General features: G+C 40.2%; 1 pseudogene across 1 annotated transcript; it reads left to right on the top strand.

Annotated features, from left to right (window-relative positions):
- The first annotated feature begins 5,182 nt into the window (after positions 1-5,182).
- Positions 5,183-18,250, top strand: LOC148116196 (uncharacterized; annotated as a pseudogene). The gene is made up of 5 exons (XR_015731860.1): positions 5,183-9,112; positions 9,345-9,459; positions 9,576-9,643; positions 11,168-11,297; positions 13,920-18,250. The product of XR_015731860.1 is annotated as an uncharacterized LOC148116196 (transcript).
- Positions 18,251-19,741: the final 1,491 nt, after the last annotated feature.

Raw genomic sequence — 19,741 nt, forward strand, 5'->3', positions numbered from 1 at the left:
TGCTAAAAGACCAAAAAATTATTTTGGACAAACATTAAGATATTTTTGAAAAGAAAGTTGGGCAGATCCTCTGGAGGCTTGGCAGCAAAAGATAGTAGAGATGGAAGAAATACTTAAGTTAAACAGGAAAGATCTAGATAAAGAAGAAGACTCAAGGAAGGAATTTGGGAGGCAAGTAAAAAAACGAATAAGAATTGAAATAATAAAATGGGCAAGAGATGATGGATAGAGGAAATGTTTTGTAATACAAGATTGACATTATTAGGAGCTAGAATAGAGGCAGACACAAGAAATGGGGAATAATAATAATATGCATATTTTTATATAATATATTAAAAGTAATAGATATAAGAATTAGATGTTGAAAGATGGTGACACTATGTTTTAATGATATTGCTATTGTTATCAGAATGGGGGATTAAAATTTTTAGGGTGTGTGTAAAAAGTATTTGTTGCTTGTGCAACGAGCAGAGCAGAAACACACAGCGAAGGAGATAAACGTGCAGCTCGTATGAGAAAAATACTTTATATACAAGATAAGAAGCAGTCTCGGTGTAGGTAAAACAGTCCAAGGTCATAAACAGTAACATCAGTCCAGTAAGTATCTTCCCTTACCAAAGCAAACAGACTTTAGTAACTCTCGGTATACAGTACCATATAACAATTCAGTCTAACACCAATCAGCAGAAAGACGCAGGAAGCAACAGAAACAATCAGGAACAAAGAACGCTTCTCTGCGCTGCTTATTTATGCACTGTAGCCTAATTACAGGGTTCAGCAAACCCTGATTACGTGGCTCAGTTGTTTCTTAAAGAAACAGATATATTGCCTGATCAACAAGTTAGGAGTAAGCTACCAGCTGAACCTAACAAAAATGTTGAACAAATAATGAAGGCCTATATTTTAACAAATATGTATAATAACATTACAATTATATAAGTATGACAAATATCAAATAATATTAATATTATCACCACTACTTGTATTTAAAGAAATGATACCCAGAGGCCTCACTGTTCATGGCCTTGCGCCGTTCCCTTAAAACTTTCCTTTTTCAACAAGCCGGGCTGGCCTAACAAATCCTTTTAAATGATTTTAAATTCGTTTGTCTTTTTAAATTTTAGGCCAAATTGAGCTATTTCCTTTTAATCTGTTTCTTAATCTATGTATTATGTATTTATGTGTTTTTACTTGGCTGTACACTGCCCTGAGTCCCTAGGGAGAAGGGCGGTATATAAATTTGAAGTAAATAAATAAATTTTAAAAAAATGTATTGATACTGATGTATATTTAAAAAATAAAAAATAAAAATAAAAAAAGATCCACTCAGGAGAGAAGCCATTTAAATCCATGGAATGTGGAAAGACCTTTACTGATAATTGTAATCTTATTTCCCATAAAATGATCCACTTCAATAAATCATTAGAAATGTGCCATGCTCCTCCTTGCTTCAAATGCTCCACTATCATAAAGCTAAGCAAAATCACATCAGATACCTGTACAATTACAGGTATACCCCCCAAGAATGTACCCCCCCCCCGCAAGAATGTGTGCTTTCTTCACTTCTCTCTATAGACCAATGACTGCATCTCAAACGATCCATCTGTTAGTTTACAGATGATACAACATTGATTGGTCTCATTCGAGACAATGATGAATCCACATACAGATGGGAGGTTGAACAACTAGCCTTGTGATGCGACCAAAACAATCTGGAACTGAACACACTCAAAACCGTAGAAACGTTGGTAGACTTTAGGAGAAACCCTTCCATACTTCCACCTCTCACAATACTAGACAACAGAGTATCAACAGTAGAGGCCTTCAAATTTCTAGTTTCTATCATATCTCAAGACCTAAAATGGACACCTAACATCAAAAATGTCATCAGAAAAGCTCAACAGAGAATGTTCTTTCTGCTCCAACTCAGGAAGCTGAAACTGTCCAAGGAGCTGCTGATACAGTTCTACAGAGGAATTATGGAGTCTGTCATCTGCACCTCTATAACTGTCTGGTTTGGTTCTTCAACCCAACAAGACAGACACAGACTTCAGAGGATAATTAGAACTGCAGAAAAACAATTGCTACCAACCTGCCTTCCATTGAGGACCAATATACTGCACAAGTCAAAAAGAGGGCTGTGAAAATATTTACAGACCCCTCGCATCCAGAACATAAATTATTTCAACTCCTACCCTGAAAACAACGCTATAGAGCGGGAAGCATCGCAGTGAGACAGTCGGGGAATTAGCGGGCTCTGATGAGGTCCGCAAAAACCCGGACTGACGAACTGTCACTAAGGGATCTTCGGACTGGAACCTTCCTGTAGGGACGGGGATGAAGAAGAGGCACCTCGGAAGACCAAGAGGAACAGGCAAGTTCCTTGAAGGTCAGAGGAAGCTCTCTACAACTTGGCGGTGGGGGGCGGCAGCCATTGTGACTGTCACGAAGCTGGGCAACCGAACTAAGCATTGAGCAGGAGCGGTGAATGGAATGGTGTTTTTTGAAGCCGGGTGAGTAACAGCCAACTCATAATAAGGAAAAAAAATCTTTAAATCTGAAGAACCCTAGCGAAAAAACGGCGGCTAATGAGCAGGGGGGGAAGAAAAGATGATGTTGAAGCATAATTTTAAAGGGACAAAACTCCTTTTAAAATTATTAACAACTCCCAGAATTCCCGAATAGAAAATTGTCTTTTGAACAAAACTACTTGGAAAATAATTTGGAAAATTTTAAAAATGAAAGAACTTATCCCAAGATTGATTAAAGGATCGGAAAGAAATAAATAGATCCTTTTTCTCTCCTCTCACAAATTTTAAGAAAAACAAAAGAGAATGGACAATAAGCCCTGCAATAGAAGTGCTGTATAAACAAAAGGAAAAAGGAAAAAAGAAGTGAAAAGAGCTGTTTCAATTTGGACTGGACTATAAAACTGATTTGGTATTTTTAAAGCTAAAAAAGAAAAAGAGAAACTAGTTAAAATTGTTAATTTAGATTGAAACAAAATGGATCCTTGTTAGATAACTGGAAAGTGTGGATTGCAGAGAGACGCCTTCAAGAGCAAAAAGTAACACTGTAACTTGGTTTGTGTTTTGGAAAATTGGGAACTTTACAGATTAACAGCCGTGAGAATTTTTGGGGAAGATTCCTTTGTCTGCAAGCGGCTTGACTTTGGGGGTGGGGGGGGGGGAAAGAATACAACTGAACTTTTAAAATTGGAATAATACTAACTTAAAATGGCACAGGAAATTAGAGAAATGATCAAATCGATGTACTTGTTGTGGAAAATGGAAGTAAGAGAAATAACTAAAATGATGCATGGGGAATTAAAATCTGAGGACATAAAAAGTGAGATAAAGCATGCTCAAGCTGACAAGGAAACAAAGACGGAGAAGCAAGACACAGAGGCTGAAAATGAAGAAGATAAAATGTGATTAAATATGAAAAAGTAATTGAATATGTGGATAGTAATAATAAAAAGGAGGTTTTTAGATTGGGATTAACAATGAAAGAAATAGGATAGAAAGAGACAAATATGGAAAGAAGGGTGGGACAGAATGAATATAAAGAATTTAGGAGCCTGGATAGCTCTGCAGACTAAAAGCATTGTGATTAACATCAGCTGTCTGCAATTACTGTAAGTTCGAATCTCACCAGGCTCAAGGTTGTCTCAGCCTTCCATCCTTTCTAAGGTAAGTAAATTGAGGACCCAGTTTGTGGGGGCAATAAGATGACTGTATAAAATATACAAAAGTATGAAGGCTATTGCTTAACGCATTGTAAGCCGCCCTGAGTCTCCGGAGAAGAGCAGCATATAAATCAATTTTTTTTAAAAAAATGATCACACTGGGATTTACAGTGAAAAGATAAAAGAGAGAGAAAAAGGGTGGAAAACAGCCGGAAATATAGGGCAGAATAGAAGAATCCAGGACTTTGAAATATAGAATGATAATATTGGGCTAAACAGTGGTGAAATTTAAAAAAGAGAAAAGAGAGAGGGAACAATGGGAAATATAGGGCAAAATGGGAGAGATCAGGATTTTAAAGTACAGGAAAAAAGGGGAAAGAAAAAAGTAAAAATTAAAATTAAGGAGAAAAGGAGAAAGAAGTGAAAGAAATATGAGGTATACATCTAGAACTGAAATATGAATTGTAAAAAATAATGGTAAATCGTGATGGTGAAAATGAATTGAACAATAATTGGAATATTATCATTTGTATTTTTGAAATCTAGATAATGATGAGTTTTGTTTTTTAGAAATTTGAATAAGTTTAAATTGTAATAATTGAAATAATTTTAATGGTCTATGATGGTATGTGTAGAAATGATTAAGTGAGAATTTGGAACAATACATGGGGGAAGCTATATGAGTAGAGGTTAACAGCCAGAATATTTTAAAATATAATTAAGGAAATTGTAATAAATGAAATATTTTTAATTACACATCATAGTGAAAGGAGAAATGATTAAGATGTGGTTCGGAGGAACATATGGGGAAAATTATTTGATGTATGAAAATGGAACTAATTGGAATAGCCACGTTTATATCCTTTTTTTTTTCTTGTTTGAATATATAAATGGATAAGATATTTACATAATTAATTGATTTATACTAAAATGTTGGACTGTATTACCTAAGAAAATGTATGTTATAAAGGTGTATAGGTGTGATATAGACATGATGATTTCTATATTCCTGAGTCATGAAAGCTTTGAAAATATCTAGAACACATCTCTTTCTTTACAATTATCTATCTATCTATCTATCTATCTATCTATCTATCTATCTATCTATAAATTTTAATTATTTTAGTCCTGGAGTTTATATATATATAGAAGAGGCGATAGACATCACGATCTCCGGAACTTTTAAAAGTTTAAAAAAAAATTATTTTAAAACTTGTACTAAGCTTTCGTCGGCCTAACCCTGTTACGCGTGCTAGGACTAAATTGATCAGCATTACATAAAAGCAAGCAGCTCCTCAATGGGGATTTTATACTCTGACGAAGTCGGTAGGGGCCGACGAAAGCTTAGTACAAGTTTTAAAATAAAAATTTTTTAAACTTTTAAAACTTTTAAACGTTCCGGAGATCGTGATGTCTATCGCCTCTTCTATAACTATACCTGGAACTCACATTTTTAGGACAATTCTTTATATATATACCGACTTTGAGATATATATATATATATATATATCTCAAAGTCGGTCTTGAGTTAAGGAATAATCAGGGGAAACATCCAAGGAGGAATTAGGAGAAAACTTAAGAATAATTGGGGTGGGTTAATTTCAGCAGAGACCTGTGGGAAATGAAACAATTTTGAAACAACCTCTTTCTTCCCTGGTATACCTTGGAGCAGCTGCTCCACAGTGTCTGTCTGGTGTGCAGGACCCCCGCTTGGCCCATTCCTTGATCCCAACAATGAGATTTTGTAGCAAAATCCCTTGCTGAAGCCTCCCATTGGCATGTAAACGCTCTTCGTGCTGAGGCTAGAAAGGCTGGGAGGCTTCAAGAATGGCTATTTTGCTGCCCCAAAGTCTCATTGGCTTGCAAGGGCTCTTTGGCAGGATCTGGTACAGGCTTTACTTGACAGAGAACAGAGGCCTAACGTACTTTAGTGGGAGATCAAACAAGACTAGTAGTGCAAGATCTCAGGCTCCTAATATCACGTGATCTCGCACTAAAGTACTTTAGGCCTACGTTCATTTAAGAATTGAGGACTGCATGAGATCCAGGGCAAAAGTCTTTGAAAACCAAGAGGCCTTTCCTCTCTTTGCAAAGCATTTTGCCCTGGATCTTGTGCAGGCCTTGGTTAATAAAGAACAGAGGCCTAAAGCATTGTAGTGTGAGTTCACATGAGATCAATACTGCTAGATTTCCCACTACTGATCTCACGTATCTCTCACTACTTTAGGCCTCTTTTTTCTGCAAATGCAAAGGAGCAGGCAAAAGAACCGACAGCTCGCCACATCGTCCCAAGGTAAGTATCGGCAGGTTGGGGTAATAGGTAGGGCGAATATTGCAGTCTCTGCTGTCATTCGTAAGTGTGAACGATGGCCGTGGTGCTGCAACACATAATTTCGAGACTGGTTCTCAAGTAATTGGGGGAGGGCTGGTCATAACGTGGAACGGTCGCTAAGTGAACTGTCATAACTTGGGGATTAACTGTACCCTAGGATGCTCTGAGTGACATTGTATGAGGCTTTTGTTCTTGAACTGGATTAGGAGAATGCTCTTCCGTGGGCTGAGTGTGAAAGTTCTATTCTCACACAATTTTGGAGGTTTCAGAGGACAAATGACAACATACTCCTCTCACATGACCTCCAGAGGACACATAAAAGCACACCTCGTTTTTTTCAGCCCCCACAGGTAAATTCAAATAGAAATGGAAAAATACAGATAAGAAATGGCAGTGAAAGCATCTAAGCAAAGAGACATTGACTCTTTCCTTGCTTGGACTACAAGAAGGCCAATCCTTTCCTTCTCACTCCCAGGAGACGGTATCTGATTAGTGGTTTTTTAATAAAAAAGCTAACTATCATCTGTTTTCTTGAACTCTCTGATTGGGGACTAGAGAACTCTTACCCAGAGAGGCCACGTTCCTATGGTTTTCAAGCATGACTTCCGAATGCAGCGCTTTCTGGTCAGGATCCAGCTGAGACCATTCCTCCTCAGAGAAAGACACAGCCACCTCCTCGAAGGACACAAGACATGATCCGGTGGCTGTGCTCAATTAAAGAAAAGATTTCCTTAAAGATTGGCAGTTTGGAAATTCATTTATTTTGAGATAGCATCGAAGTCTGACAGAGTCCACCCTTCCACGCACACAGAGGAAAGTCTAGCTGAGAATCGTGAAGAGAGCAAAGAAAGGGGAAGATCTCCTCAGGTGATGCACAAAGGACTCTGCCTGGAGACTGATGATGCTGAAAGCAGGGAGAGTTCCCATTGGTGCTTCAGCTCCTGGCCCCTCCCAGCTCAAAAGTCAGAGAAAAAACGCTCCCCCCCCCAGTTCCTCCTCTGGAGCTGGAAGCACCTCGCCAGAACACACACACACACACACACTTTCTCTCTCTCTCTCTCTCTCTCTCTCTCTCTCTCTCTCTCTCTCTCGCACGGAACGTCGGGGCAAACAGGCCCCTTCAGATTTCCCGCCCTTTGACCCCAAATGCAAAATCCCCTTTCTTTCTGTGGGTCAGGGTCCCCTTTTCCTTGCAAAGAATGAAGATCCTGGAATAAACTTGGGTCGCTTCTCCTCCACTTCCCCCCTTCCAGCTCTCTTCTCTCCTGACTGCAGGCCGTTGTTGGTTCCGCCCGTCAGTCAACCTCCTTTCTTAAATCTTCTCCCTTTTAAGTGTAAATTTTAAATTTTTAATGTATTTTTAAAAAATATGGGTATCTTAAATTATGGGTACTAATTCAGCCAAATTTATTTAATTCATTTTATTCGATTTTAAATTTTGTATATCTATGTGTTTTATTTCATGGCTGTGCACCGCCCTGAGTCCTTCGGGAGTAGGGCGGTATAGAAATTCAATAAAATAAATAAAATAAATAATTAAGCAGCCTCCATTTTCTTCCCTTCCTGGAACTGGACCTGAATTTTCTTCCAACACACTCAGGGGACAAAATCGAAACTCCCGACTGGAAGCGGTAACCGAAGAGGTTCAATGTGGAGGAAATAGGCAGCTGCTGTCCAAAGGAAGAGGGAGACACGGACACAAACTTTTACTTCCATATAAACGTATTTATCTTACATTGGGCTAAAAAGAAGTCAAAGTCTTCCCCCTTTTTTTCTTGTACCTCAGACTTTTCCCCCCTCTCTCCTTCCCTTAATTTCCTATTTCTATTTTTCTTTTTGTTTTGCATAATAAACAAACACAAACAAACGAACAAACAAGATCTTGAGACTCTAAAATGTGCAAGAAAAATGGAAGCTAAAACATAAAAAAACGGTTGCTGGAACAGAGTATTTTCTAATCTGAACAGAAGGACGAGGGGAGACATGATGGCATCTTCCAATATTTCAGGGGCTGCCAGAAAGATTTCTCACCTCTTCTCTCCTCTAAATAAATAAATAAGCAGACCGAATGAAAGTGGAGTTCCATTATGTAGAACAAATAACCAAACCACTCTAGAAACGCAATAAAAGAAAGGCGAAAACTTCCTTCAATGCATTTTGGGTTGATATAAATGGGGGAAAAGAAGTACAAAGGTCGAAGCCTTTGTCTGACAGAGAGCCATGGAGAGGGGCCTTTCTTCTCCCTACTCATCATTCCCGCCCTCCCATGAGCTTCTCTTTCCCATCCTTTCAACAATCCTGGTACTTTCCACCAAATCCACCAGGGGCGCTGTCTGCCAAGGGAAGGGAACTCTAGGTGCTTCCCCATTGGCCCACTGGAGGCTTGCCTCTCTAGGACTCGCTCTCCTTAACTCCTGGGACCCCGTAAGAGGCGGAGAGGCTGTGGGAGAGTGTAACTCTTGGCGTTTCTTTTTCTTCCCATCTCCGATACAGAAACTGGAAGCCATTTGTGGTCTTTGCAAGGCAAACTTTTCTCTTGGGGGAAGAAGAAAAAGAGCGGAATCCCTTGCAGGGATCAGTCCTGCAGCACCAGAAATGGTCCCATGAAGGAAAAGGCATCTGGAGACCCACCAGAGTCCTTGGAGCCATTTGCAGTTGCTCTGCAGGACAGAGAAAGGATGGAGACACAACCTTTTGCAAAGGAGGGAGCCGGAAAAGGCCCTTCAGCTGCTCAGCCTGGGAAGGGGGGGAAGCTCTGGACAAGAACCGGGCAGAAGATCCTGGAGGAGGAAACCATCCTCCCTTCAGAAGTTCCACCCTGGACCTCCATCCAATACCGGGAGGCTGAGGGTCCCCGAGGACTTTGCAGCCGACTCCATGGCTTTTGCAGGCGATGGCTGAGACCAGAGAAGAACACCAAAGCCCAGATGCTGGACCTGGTGGTTCTGGAGCAGCTCCTGTTCCTTCTGCCCCCAGAGATGGAGGGCTGGGTGCGGGAGTGCGGAGCAGAGACCAGCTCCCAGGCGGTGGCCCTGGCGGAAGGCCTCCTCCTGAGCCAGGCGGAGGAGCAGAAGGAGCAGGTCCAGTTGCAGGTGAGAGACTTTAGGGAGCTCAGAAGGGAATAGAGAAAGTGGTTGAATACTTCACCCTCCTTCCCAAACTTCTCTGGCATTCATCACATGTGGCAATTGTTCCCTTGTTTTCTCACTCAACCTCACAGATGGATATTGGGGGCTTTGAGGTTGTGTTCTGAATATAAGAATCCACTTCATTTCGTGTGACATTCATTAATTCTGCTTCTTTTTTCCTTCCTCCTTTTTGAAGGGCTGCACTGTGGAGATCAGAGATCCTGAGGGAAAGAAGAACCCATCAAATCCCCCTCAGGAGCTGTTTTTCAGGAAGATCCCTTGGGAAGATCCAAATCCGGACACCTCAGGAGGTAATGGAAGATGTTCTGATTTCCCATCTGTCTTACCTTTGCTCTCTCTTCTCTTCTATAGAATACCTCCTCCTATTTTATTAATTATGCATTTTGAAACTATTTATTCCTTACAGAGAAACAAAGAATGAAGCTTTCTGGTTTTTATGACAGAGATCAACCAGTAGTTGAACCTCCAAATCAAGTAAGAAAGAGAAAAAATATTAGATTTCTATTTTCCCTTCAGGAAGTGAAGCAGGTGTGCAAAGAGCTCCCTCCTTCTATTTTTCCCCCATTGTTTGGCCTGGATTATTTTTGTGTTCTTCCACAACATGCAGAGCAGAATAGCAGATTCAAGTTGCTGTCAGCCAGCATAGCTTCCTCTGGTTATCTTGCTCAGCTAGCTACTCCTCCAACTTTGAGTTTATAAGAAGCAATTAAAAAAATAATCCTTCAAGAAGTAGGAATAAACGTATCACAGTGACAGTAACTGCTACAGACCCTTTTTGGGGGGTAATTCTTTGACTCGGAATTGTGCAAGGCTAATGAAAAATAACTAAATATTCACACTACCACATTATCATTTTTCAAAAGCCATATTTATAACCTGTAGTTCAAAAATAATCAAATCGTATTAAAAAATAAAGCCGACTATTAAAAACCAAAGGGAGTGGCCGTGTTGAGCATATATCAAGGTACTTTGAACTACAAATAATTTCCAATCCTCTGATTTGCGCCTCGATTAGGATAATCAAACATTCCCGATTTGCAAAGGCTGAGAAATGATTTTCCCAGGGAATTTTCTCTTCTTTGTTTTCTTTCTTTCAGACAATGGCTCAGACTACTAGATCAATCAATGATAGACAGAGCGATAGATCAGTTGATCCAGAAGTGGGATTACTTTACTGAAAGGCATTGAAAGTTCTGCAGAATGAATGAACTTGATAAAACTTCCCCAGATATTTCTTCAGTGAAAGCAATTTTCAGATTTGCCCACTTTCTCACCTAATATTAGGACTTGTGTGACGCACAGCCATTTAACTTGGTGCATATCTTTAGTTTGGGAATTTGGGAACAATGGAACAGAATAACAGAGTTGATAGGAATCTTGGAGGTCTTCTAGTCCAACCCCCTGCTCAGACAGGAAACCCTATAACATTTCAGATAAATGGCTGTCCAATTTCTTCATAAACACCTCCAGTGTTGGAGCACCCACAATTTCTGGAGGCAAATCATTCCACTGATTAATTGTTCTCACTGTCAGGAAATTTCGCTTTACTTGTAGGTTGGTCCTCTCCTTGAATCGTTTCCATCCATTGCTCCTTGGAACATTGCTATCATCTCACCCCCTAGGCCTTCTTTTCATGAAACCAGACATACCCAATTCTAGTCATACTGCTGACTCATGTTTAAATGGTTTCCCACTAGGACTCCAAGATCCCTGTTGCACTTATTACTGTTGAGCCAGGTATCACCTATTCTATGCCAGTGCATTTGGTTTTTCTTTCCTAAATGTAGAATCTTATGTTTCTCACAGTTGATTTCAACCCTAACCCTAATCTGTCGATCCTTCTATATCTGGAGCTTATCTTCTGAAGTGTTGTTATTCCTGTCAATTTGGTCTTGTCTGCAAATTCGATGAGTTCCCCTTCTATCCTCTTGTCTAAATCAATATGAATATGAACAGATCTTGTGAATCCTCCTGTTCTGTTCTTTTTTCCGTGTTCAGGAGAGTCTTGTGTCCTTCAAGGAGGTGGCTGTGTCTTTCTCTGAGGAGGAATGGTCTCAACTGGATCCTGACCAGAAAGCGCTGCATTCGGAAGTCATGCTTCAAAACCATAGGAACGTGGTCTCTCTGGGTAAGAGTTCTCTAGTCCCCAATCAGAGAGTTCAAGAAAACAGATTATAATTAGGTTTTTTATTAAAAAACTACTAATCAGATACCGTCTCCTGGGAGGGAGAAGGAAAGGATCTGGGCGTCTTGTGTTCCAAGGAAGGAGTCAATGTCTCTTTGCTTAGATGCTTTCTGTGCCATTTCTCATCTCTATTTTTCCATTTCTATTTGAACTTACCTGTGGGGGCTGAGAAGAAGGAGGTGTGCTTTTATGTGTCCTCTGGAGGTCATGTGAGAGGAGTGTGTTGTCATTTGTCCTCTGAAACCTCCAGAATTGTCTGATAACAGAACTTTCACCCTCAGCCCATGGAAGAGCATTCTCCCAATCCAATTCAAGAACAAAGGCCTCATGCAATGTCACTCAGAGCATCCTAAGGTACAGGTAATCCCCGAGTTATGACAGTTCACTAAGTGACCATTCCAAGTTATGACCAGCCCTCCCCCAAATACTTGAGACCCAGTCCCGAAATTATGAGTATTGCTGCACCACAGCCGTCATTCACACATACGAATGACAACAGAGGCGCTGCAACATTCCCTCTACCTATTCCCCCACCCCCACAGGGACTTATACCATATTTTTCAGACTGTAAGACACATTCCTCCTCCCCCCCCCCTGAAAAAAAGTCAGTGGAAATGTCTGTGTGTCTTATAGAGTGAATACAGGCCTTATTTTTAGGCTCCCAAACCCTCCATGTGTCCTGTTTTTGCCTTCTCCGGCAACTATATTTTTTCTTGTTTTCCTTCTCTAAACCTAGGTGTGTCTTATGGTCCAAAAATACGGTACCTTGTGACAATGTGGCGAGCCGTTGGTTCCTTTGCCTACTTCGGTGCATTTGCAGAAAAAAGAGGGCCTAAGGTAGTGAGAGATACATAAGAACAGTAGTGGCAAATCTAGCACTATTGATCCAACGTGATCAATGCTTTAGGCCTCTGTTCTCTGCTAACCAAGGCCTGCACGAAATCCAGGGAAAAATGCTTTGCAAACAGAAGGAAGGCGTCTTCATTTTCAAAGACTTTTGCCCTGGATCTCGTGCAGTGCTCAGTTCTTAAAAAGAACACAGGCCTAAAGTACTGCGGTGTGAGGTCACGCGAGATTAGTAGCCTGAGATCTCATGTAATCTTCCACTAAAGAACTTTAGGCCTGCATTCTCTGTGAACTGACACCTGTACCAGATCCGGCCAAAGAGCCCTTGCAAGCCGATGAGACTTTGGGGTAGCGAAATAGCCATTCTTGAAGCCTCCCAACCTTTCCAGTCTCAGCAGTGTTTACAAGCCAATGGAAGGCTTCAAGCAGGGGATTTCGCTCCAAAGTCTCATCGCTGGGATCAAGGAACAGGCCAAAAGGGAGTCCTGCCCGCCAGACGGACACCGTGGAGCAGCTGCTCCAAGGTACACTGGGGAAGAAGGAGCTTGTTTCAAAATTGTTTCAGTTCTCACAGGTCTCTGCTGAAATTAACCCACCCCAATAAATTTCATAATAATCAGGGGAAAGATCCAAAGCGGAATTAGGAAATAATGTTTTCTCCTAATTCCGCTTTGGATCTTTCCCCTGATTATTATGAAATTCAATGGTGAAAAAAGTAAGGTTCTACATTTAGGCAAGAAAAACAAAATGCACAGATACAGTATAGTATATGTGGTACCTTGCTCAATAGTAGTAACTGTGAGAGGGATCTTTTGAGTCCTAATGGACAACCATTTAGATATGAGCCAGCAGTGTGCAGCAGCCCCCCAAAAAACCAACACAGTTCTAGGCTACATAAACAGGGATAAAATCAAGATCATGTGAAATCTTAATATCACTTTATAATACCTTGCTAAGGCCACACATGGAATACTGCATCCAATTTTGGTTGGCACGATGTAAAAAAGATGTGGAGACTCTAAAAAAAGTGCAGAGAAGAAAAACAAAAAGGCTAAAACATATGAAGAATGGTTGCAGGAACTGGGTAGGTCTACTTTAATGAAAAGAAGGACTAGGGGAGACATGATAGCAGTGTTCCAATATCTCAGGGGTTGCCACAAAGAAGAGGGAGTCAAGCTATTCTCCAAAGCACCTGAGGGCAAGACAAGAAGTAATGGGTGGAAAGTAATCAAGGAGAGAAGCAACTTAGAACTAAGGGGAAATTTCCTGACAGTTAGAACAATTAATCAGTGGAACAACCTGCCTCCAGAAGTTGTGAATGCTCCAACACTGGAAGTTTTTAAGAAGATTTGGATAACCATTTGTCTGAAGGGGTTTAAGGTTTCCTGCCAAAGCAGGGGGTTGGACTAGAAGACCTCCAAGGTCCCTTACAACTCTGTTATTCCATTCTATTCCTTAACTCAAAACTGACTCTGAGTGAGATTTGCATATATATATAGATAATTGTAAAGAAAGAGATGTTTTCTAGATATTTTCAAAGCTTTCATCACTCATGAATATAGAAATCATCATGTCTATATCAGACCACTATAAGCATGCAAACATACAACCTAATGGAATTTCGGAGAAACTCAGAAGGAAATTCACTTGACTTTCTACACTTTGATCTTTTTCTCTTGTAACCCATGTTATCATTTTCATTTCCCTTTTGCTTTGAAGGTAATAATGGGCAGGAAAATCAAAATTCCTGTGAATTGTTGCAAGTGATCAATGCTAAAGATGGAAGGGAGAAGTTTGGAATTCGAATGGAATTCGAAAGCCATGAGAGGAACCAGTCAAAGAATTGGAATCAGGAAAGCTCATCTTCTACTGATGCTCCGATGCAAGACTTTCTTGCCCAACAAAAGAAAATAAGGGAAAAATATGTTGGGAAAAGTGTGAATCTAATCAAAGCTAAAGTACAAGTAAATGAACATTATTTAACCCAAAACAAAAGAGACAATGCTATAAGAAGACACAAAGGACAAAATTACAATGGGACATTCATTCTTTCCCTTGGAAATAACTTCCTTAAATCTCAAAAAGTGATTGACACAAAAGAGAAACCTTATAAATGTTTGGAATGTGGAAAATGTTTTAGAACAAGCGGCCAACTTACTACCCATAAAAGGATCCACACAGGGGAGAAACGATATAAATGCATGGAGTGTGGAAAAACCTTTGCTTATAGTAGTGGCCTTAGAAGACACAAAAAGCTCCACACAGGGGAGAAGCCGTATAAATGCATGGAATGTAGAAAGATGTTTACTCGGAGCACTGGACTTACAAGACACAAAAAGATCCATTCGGGAGAGAAACCACTTAAATGCACGGAATGTGGAAATACCTTTCGTAAAAGAAATCATCTTATTTCCCATAAGAGGATCCACACAGGGGAGAAGCCATTTAAATGCCTGGAGTGTGGAAAGACCTTTGTTCATAGAGGGAATCTTATTTCCCATAAGAGGATCCACACAGGGGAGAAGCCGTATAAATGCCTGGAGTGTGGAAAGATCTTTGCTCAGAGCAATGGACTTAGAGGCCACAAAAAGGTGGCCCACAGAAAGGAGAAGCCATATAAATGCATGGAGTGTGGAAAGATCTTTGCTCAAAGAAGTAATCTTATTTCCCATAAAAGAACCCACACAGAGGAGAAGCTATATAAATGCATGGAGTGTGGAAAGAGTTTTCCTCAGAGGAGTAGACTTACAAGACACAAAAAGCTCCACACAGGAGAGAAGCCATTTAAATGCATGGAGTGTGGAAAGACGTTTGCTAATAGAAGTAATCTTATTTCCCATAAAAGGATCCACACAGGGGAGAAGCCATTTAAATGCATGGAATGTGGAAAGGCCTTTGCTCAAAGAGCTTATTTTATATCCCATAAGATGTTCCACACAGGGGAGAAGCCATATAAATGCATGGAGTGTGGAAAGACGTTTACTCATGGAAATGGACTTAGAAACCACAAAAAGATCCACTCAGGAGAGAAACCATATAAATGCACAGAGTGTGGAAAGGCCTTTGGTCAAAAAGGTAATCTTATTTCCCATAAGATGATCCACACAGGAGAGAAGCCATACAAATGCATGGAGTGTGGAAAGAACTTTGCTCGAAGAGATCATCTTATTTCCCATAAGAGGATCCACACAGGGGAGAAGCCGTATAAATGCATGGAGTGTGGGAAGACGTTTACTCAGAGCAGTGGACTTATAAGCCACAAAAAGATCCACTCGAGAGAAGCCATTTAAATGCATTGAATGTGGAAAGTGCTTTGCTCAGAATGGTCCTCTTATTTCTCATAGAAGGATCTACGCTCAGGAGAAACTATATAGCAACAGCGATTCCACTTAGATTGATATACTATTCCACAATGCTTTACCACTTTATCTCTGAGTAGTTTACAAAGTCAGAAAAGTCCCCAGCAATCTGGGTCCTCATTTTAGCAATCTCAGAAGGATGAAAGGATGAATCAAGTACTAAAAGTAATCTATACGAGTTGAAGATGTTTTCAATAAAATGCCAGTTTGAAACTTTTCAATTTCCACTTATTTAAAAATGTTCCCTCCATTTTCTTGTTGAAATATTTTTTCTTATCCAGAATTTGCACTTTTGCTCAAACAGTCACGATTTTCACTTTGTAAAGTTACTGCCTTTTTTTAAGCTATTCCACAAAGATCTTCCTAACAAACAGGAAGCAGCAGGTGAAGCTAAGCAGAATCGCCATCAGATACCTGTACAATTAGCAGAGGGACCCCCCAGGGCTATGTCCTCTCCCCACTTCTCTCTATATACCAATGACTGCATCTCTAACAATCCATCTGTTAAACTGCTGAAGTTTGCAGATAACACAACAGTGATTGGTCTCATTCGAGACAATGATTAATCCGCATACAGACGGGAGGCTGAACAACCAGCCTCATGGTGCGACAGGAACAACCTGGAACTGAACACACTCAAAACCATAGAAATGGTGGTAGACTTTAGGAAAAACCCTTCCATACTTCCACCTCTCACAATACTAGACAACCCAGTATCAACAGTAGAAACCTTCAAATTTCTAGGTTCTACCATATCGCAAGATCTAAAATGGACAGCTAACATCAAAAACATCATCAAAAAAGCACAACAAAGATTGTTCTTTCTGCGCCAACTCAGAAAGCTCAAACTGCCCAAGGAGCTGCTGATACAGTTCTACAGAGGAATTATGGAGTCTGTCATCTGCACCTTTTTTTTTAAAAAAAAACAAATTTTATTTTTCCAACAAAAACTCTTAAACATAAAATACATCTATTGAGAGCAAAGGTTTGGTCCGGTCACAAGTAGGTACAATTGCTTATACTTCTTTGACAAATTTGATTCCAAGTTTCATCCATTTACATCTTTTAAAATAAGAGTCAAACCACAATTTTTTTATCACAAATTCTAACATCTTAATCTAAACATTTAGCATTCTATTGTATTACCATGAGTCTGTCATCTGCACCTCTATAACTGTCTGGTCTAGTTCTGCAACCCAACAAGACAGACACAGACTTCAGAGGATAATTAGAACTGCAGAAAAAACAATGGCTATCAACCTGCCTTCCATTGAGGACCTGTATACTGCACAAGTCAAAAAGGGCTATGAAAATATCTACAGACCCCTCGCATTCTACTTTAACTTGGTTAAAAGATTGGATGGAGTTAAGAAATAAAAGGGTCTTAGCTATAAAAGGACACGACCTGCAAGCGGGATGGCAGGCATTCCTTTGGGATGAAAAGTTTAAAAGTAACATAGTTACTTTCAAAGGCATATATTAAGGAATGTTCTCTTACAGACTTGGCAGAAAATTAAAAAATAAACACTACAGAAAAATTCCAACGTGGTTGTCCACAATGGAAGCATTGAAACCTCCAAATTTAATTGATATTGATAAGGTAATTAGATATAAGGATTTGTTAAATGAACAGGGAAATTTGAAAACAAAACAAGAACTAGAACAAGATCTAGATAGGGAGGTAGACTGGTGGACATATACACAAATTCACTCCAAATACAAATATGATATAAAATTATATGAAATTCAAAATGGTCTACAAGAATTGGATAAAATTATACAAGGAACAGAGGAACAATTAATTAACAAAATATATAAATATTTATTGAGATACAAGATGGAAGACGAGGTCATCAAGGAGCCAATGATAAAATGGGGGAAATTTTTTAGATATAATATAGAATTGGAGAAATGGGAAAAAATGTGGGAAACAAATATAAAATGGCATTCAAGGAAAACCAAATCAAGATGTTCTAGAGATGGCATCTCCCTCCAGCAAGGATTGCCAAGATGTTTCCAAACATTTCACCAAAATGTTGGAAATGTAAAAAGGCTTACGGAACATATCATCATTTATGGTGGACATGCCCATCTGCAAAAAAGTACTGGACCAAAATTAGGAAATAGTTGGAAGAGATAATTGAGCAACCCATAGATTGAAAACCAGAGTTATTCTTATTGGAAATATCCACCAGGAAATATATCAAAGAAATAGAATACCTAATTTTACATAGAATTACGGCAGCAAGGCTAGCATATGCACAGAACTGGAAAAATACTAATTTACCAACTGAGGAAGAACTGATAAGAAAAATTCTGGACTGTGCTGAGATGGACAAACTAACAAAGGAGATAAAAGAAAAGGAGGATACAGAATACTATGCAGTATGGAACAAATGGTATAATTGGCTGGAGATTAGAAACAGTAAATAAGAAAAGAATGGGAAAATGTCACAAAATGTAAAATAATATATAGATATATAGTATGTGTGAAAGGTTATATAGAGAGAAATAAGGAATAAAGGGACTATAAAGACAAGTATAGTTAAAAGAAGGGCAGGGGAAAAAATGTAAATAATAGAATACCGTTATGAAACTGTTGGAAAAAGGAAATATATGTTTTATGTTTGTGTTTGTCAAGTTTTGGTCTTTAAAAAATAATAAAAAGACTTTTTTAAAAAAAGAAAGAAATGTTGTTCTTTGTCTGGGTGGCAACCAGATTAGGGCCCGGCTTTAAATTACAAATAATTTAGTGCGGCCGCGTGGGTGGTTATGGGAGCGACGTGGAGTTCCCATGTAACACCTCTCCTGTGCGAGCTGCACTGGCTCCCGGTGGTCTTCCGGGTGCGCTTCAAGGTTTTGGTTATCACCTTTAAAGCGCTCCATGGCTTAGGACCTGGTTATCTACGGGACCGCCTTCTACCACCAATAGCCTCCTACCGGCCAGTACGCTCCCATAGAGAGGGGCTCCTCCGGGTGCCATCGGCCAAACAATGTCGACTGGCGGCCCCTAGGAGGAGAGCCTTCTCTGTGGGGGCACCTACAATCTTGAATATGCTCCCCTGGAGATACGGAGGATCCCGGATCTGTGCACCTTCCGTCGCGCGCTCAAGACTTTATTTCATCAAGCTGGCCTGGCCTAAATCTTCTCCCCTTTTAAATGTAAATTTTAATTTGTTTTTAAATTATTGGGTATTTTAAATTTGTCTCAGCCAAATTATTTAATTCGTTTTTATTCTATTTTAAATTTTTGTATTTATGTGTTTTATTCTGTGGCTGTTCACCGCCCTGAGTCCTTGGGGAGTGGGGTGGTATAAAAATCCAATAAAAATAAAAATAAATAAAAATAACAAATTGAATGTTCTTCAGCATTAAAGAATTAACTGTTATTAAAAATAATCCCTCAACTGGGAGAAACACTGTTAGCAAAGTACTCTGAGATGGAGTGTGTTATATATATAGTTTTGGCGGGAGATTTAAACAATAGGTCACTTGTGATTGGTCAGCTCCCTGGCCAGCAAGTTATATAAGGGGAGCTGTTTGCCTGTAACCTTTGCTGAAGTCTCAGGCTACATTAAAGAGCTGTTGTCACTACCTTGTTTCTGCCTCCTCAATCACCCAATTTAACAGAGTCCTTGGGCGCTTTCACTCTCTCTCTCTCTCACACACACACAAAATTCCTGGGTGGAAGTGCCCCTCCCCTAATCATGAGGGTCAGTCTCCCCCCTCCCCGAAGCTTCCCTCTTTTGCTCCCTGCCTGGCAAAGGGGCTGCCGGAGGGCCACATTGACCCCCAGCGCTGCGGGGTTTTTTGACCCACCCCACCGCAAATGGCAGGTCGGGTCTGGTTGAAGAAAGGCTGTTACTGATCTGAATGAGGGGGGGAATTAGAGCAGGGGGGAGCAGAAATCCCTCCCTCCCCCCATCTACTGTATCGAACCCCGTGGGAGGAAAAGCTCCCCTAGCCTCGCGCTGAAGTGAAGGAGTAGAAACTATGACAGAAAGAAAAAAGAAAATAAAAATCCCCCCCCCCTCCGCCACCGCTTGCACAGATGACCTGGAGCAGCCCCCCATTCCTGCGCAGCCTCCAAAGGGCCCTGCTGCTGCTCAAGGAGCCTCTTTCCTCCCCTCTTCCCAGCTGAGCGGAGGGCAAAAAACGGCCCCCTCGGAGACCGGCGCCAGG

Source organism: Pantherophis guttatus, chromosome 2 (assembly GCF_059756535.1).
Source record: "Pantherophis guttatus breed Tessera chromosome 2, ASM5975653v1, whole genome shotgun sequence".
Lineage (NCBI taxonomy): Eukaryota > Metazoa > Chordata > Lepidosauria > Squamata > Colubridae > Pantherophis > Pantherophis guttatus.